This window comes from Pavona decussata, unplaced genomic scaffold, assembly GCF_977016875.1.
Source record: "Pavona decussata unplaced genomic scaffold, jaPavDecu1.1 SCAFFOLD_254, whole genome shotgun sequence".
NCBI lineage: Eukaryota > Metazoa > Cnidaria > Anthozoa > Scleractinia > Agariciidae > Pavona > Pavona decussata.
The window spans coordinates 4940742-4945000 of record NW_028145657.1 but is presented as its reverse complement, the minus strand read 5'-3'; positions in this window follow the sequence as shown (position 1 = coordinate 4945000).

The following is a 4259-nucleotide window of genomic DNA, read 5'->3' as shown; positions in this document are numbered from 1 at the left end:
CATCTGGAAATAATATCAGAAAGTAAATCATTTAACGCTTTAATAAGGCTAATAATTTCCTCTGCATTTAGTTTGTCTTTACTCTTGTAAGTTATTCAGTGGTTCCTTGTAATAAGCTTTATTTTGTATTTGTACTTTTGTATCTTGTAATATTGCATCATGTCTATGTTCAATGAAGTTATTATTAATAAAAAAAATAAGGTTTTGTTCGATATAAAACAAAACATACTAAAAAAGTGCAGTCATTTCGCTATATTTGAAGACTCCCGTTAGCCCTTTCAGCCCCGATAGGGACCATACTCGAATTTCTTTTAAACGTCAGCTCTTGATTACGTTAACGATGTGGTTGCCACATATTGTATTCTGAAGGGGCTCGATGATTGGGGCGAAATGTCTATATCAAGATCTAAATAGATACTATTACTAACGTAATCAAGAACTGACGTTTAAAAGAAGATAGTATCTATTCAAGTCTTACCATTTCGCCCCAATCATCGAGCCCCTTCAGAATACAATATGTGGCAACCATAACCCTTGACTGGGGAACGCTTTAGCGGTATTAAGGGGCTGGGCATCCACGCTAGTTAGGTTTACAAGCACGTGTCAACGTTGAAAGCTGATAACGAAAGAAATATGAGAAAAATCTTAACCGATCTGTCTGTCTTATTTCATGACCGAGCTTAAAATTTACTACCGTTGCCTTTATCGCCAGAGAAAACACTTTCAACATTGCAGCTCCTAGACGATTAAGGCGTGTCACGTATGAATCTAGCAAATGGACCAGGACTGCCATGGTTTGGTTTCTTTTGAGGAATCAGTTTTTTCTATGTTTTTCAAATGTAGAATTAACCAACATCTCACCTGACGTCCCGTTAGATCCTTGGACAGTGTCTGTGATGCTGATCACAGCACCCAAGGCTGCACCCACATTACCGCTGGCCAACTGAGCGTCAATAGCATCTTCCATAAGGCCATCAACAGCGTCCGAGGACAAATCAGCCGGGTCTGGGGGACTGGAGGTAATATTCAACGTTACCATGGCAGTGGATTTGAACTTATCCGTGACGATAAGGCACAGGGTGAGGTTGTAATTGGGTCCAGTTCCCTGAGGCATCATTGGTTCAAACTCAAAATCGGATTGCGGAGGTCCCCACGCCTGGCAAACTCGATTTTCAACTAGCTGTCCAAGAGTATACAACATAGGAGTAGCATCTACGTCTGTGGTCCATTGGGGAGCTGCAAGATACATGACAGCCGCTTAAACAATACAGTAGGGTGAAACAAGAGTTCATTGATACAACTTAAGGACGGTGCCTACTAATACCGAAGTATTTTTGCGCAGTTTATGGCAATGCGGAAAAAGCAGATCTTACCAATCAGCCATCAATTAATTCATCTAATAACTAATTACTCAACCAATTGAACCAATTTGTATGAAATATAGTAGCATGCAAGATCAACTACTATGAAAATGGCTTGCAATAAATAGGCAAAAACCTTCTGTTTACTCAACGCAATTGAGACAAAATATTAAAGCGTGCATGTCTTTTTGAAAATTGACCATGTTATGCTTCCCTGTAGGTTTGTGTTCCCGATTGGTGAGAATGAATGAATGAATGAATGAATGAATGAATGAATGAATGAATGAATGAATGAACGAATGAACGAATGAACGAATGAACGAATGAACGAATGAATGAACGAATGAACGAATGAACGAACGAACGAACGAATGAACAAATAAACGAATGAACGAATGAACGAATGAACGAATGAACGAATGAACGAATGAACGAATGAAAGAATGAACGAATGAATGAACGAACGAACGAACGAACGCATGAACGCATGAACGCATGAACGCATGAACGCATGAACGCATGAACGCATGAACGAATGAACGAATGAACGAATGAACGAATGAACGAATGAACGAATGAACGAATGAATGAATGAATGAATGAATGAATGAATGAATGAAGGAAGGAAGGAAGGAAGGAAGGAAGGAAGGAATGAATGAATGAATGAATGAATGAATGAATGAATGAATGAATGAATGAATGAATGAATGAATGAATGAATGAATGAATGAATGAATGAATGACACAGCTCATTACTAACCAGAAATAGTAATTTTTTCAAGTGCTTTCACAGAGGTCTTTTCAACTTCTAGCCAGCCGGACGTAGGACCGGTTCTAACTTTCACGATCACCGAGGCATCACCTTCCTTACTTCCGTCATTCACTACCAACTGGAATTTATACTCTGCACCAGGTGTCAGGGTCCCAGTGGGGAGAGTCAACATAGCAAACGAGTCATTAAAAGGACTAAACGATTCGATGACAGTAAAATCACTCAAATTCACGAAACCAGATCCTGGAGACACAAAAGAAATAGTGATTAGATCATTTCAGCGCATTCACTTTAATTTAAATACGCCGGTAGTTCCATAAGTTGCAAATATGTAATAGACTTCCACTTCGCCTCCCATGACCAGGGCGTTCAGCCCTGACTTAAAATTATTCGAGCTGAAATTTTATCAAGTACCTGATTCCTCTACGCATTTCCACTCCACCTTGGAGGGTTGTAAGCTTGTCTTGTAAAATCCTTCCAATGTAACCCTCTCATTTGCCACGGTCGTGATTTCTGCCAGGTCAACCCAAACAGCAGGAGGCCTGCCCTCCACAACAGTCAATGATATGGATGTCGAGGCAGAACGTGACCCCTTGGTAACATCCGCACTGAACGGAAAACAGAATTGGCAATTACGAACTGAAGATAGAATTGACACGCAAACACTTCGGGCTCGTTTAATCGCAAGCGAAAATGTCCGAAAATTAATCTCGTACCCAGAGTCCTCGGGGTCTTTGGCAAAAATAGTCCAGAACTTAGATTCTTTAATGGACATCTTGGAAAACGATTTCTTGGTTTCGTTTTTAGAGGTTAGAAATACTTAAAGACTTCTTTGGCTATGGCTTTCGAGCTGTTTTGATCTGTGTTTAGTTGACCTGTGACCTTTTTTCCGGCAAGAAAGAGAAAAGAGATGTAAGGGGAAGGAGAGCATGATCGGTGGAGGCTAGAGATTTGGTCGCAGATCTCGCCACGTTGCAGCCTAGTCCCTGGGTGGTTAAGGTCTTGATCCCTCCCGGACGCTGAGTGCAGGTACCAGATTTTGCTTGGACAACGACGCAAGAAGAGAATGCCTAGCAAATAAGCTGCCCACTTTGGTAAAATTGGTTCGGGTTTTTTTGCGTGGCAAATTAGGGCTGTTTTTTTAGCGAACCACGACAGGATACAGACGTTGTTGTATTTTTTTTGTGTTGTTGTTGTTGTTGTGGTTATTTTTTATACCGTTTAAACAAAAGAGAAAGAAGGGAAAGAGTAACAAGGTACCTCATGTGATCATGTTGTCAACTCTGAAAACAGCATTTCACAGGGTGGTACAATAAAGATTCCCCTCTCCCCCCTCCATGCCAACGAGGCTATACCACGTGGTAATTACGTCATGATTGCTTAATGATGCCTATCTTGTTTTTTTTTTTTTTTTGGATTTCCCCACAACTTCAGAAAAACGCCAACACCAGTATCAGCTAAAACATACATGCTTCACTAAGAAAATAATTTTTTTTTTCATTTTAAAAAAACTATTTTCCATTTTCAAAAAACAATGCCTGTCAAAAATGGTAACATCAAATCAGGGAAAAATGACCACATCATAATGTTTCCAGATAATTTTCGAAAAAGTCACGAACTTTCACGGCATTTGTTTAATTTAAAAAAAAAAAGGAATCCAGGATCAAAGTCTCCGCGAGTTGAACCCGCCCGCCGGTTTACAGAGCATTAAACCAGCTATCATAGTAAACGTTATTACATATGAAATGGAATCCCACATGACAGCAGTATGTGACAAACCTGATTGTGTACGTTTTTCCCGCACTAAAGTGGCTGCTGTCCAGCTCAAATTTGCATCCAGAACTTGAAGCAAATATTAACTGTCCGCTGTTCACAAGTGAGTAACAAAGGACGCCATTCTGGTCTTCACATCGCCAGCTACATGACAAAATGTCGTTCGTTTTGTCAGGATCTCTTGTCAAAGTTTGAGCGTCCAATGTAATAACACCGCTCGCACGACCAATTTTCCGATCACCTGAACAAAAAATTACATCGTAAACAAGTGAACATATTCTCGTTTCGTTAAGCTTTGAACGAACGCACGCAGTAATAGGGCGTCCTAGTTTCAGCGTGGGAATCTTCTAGAA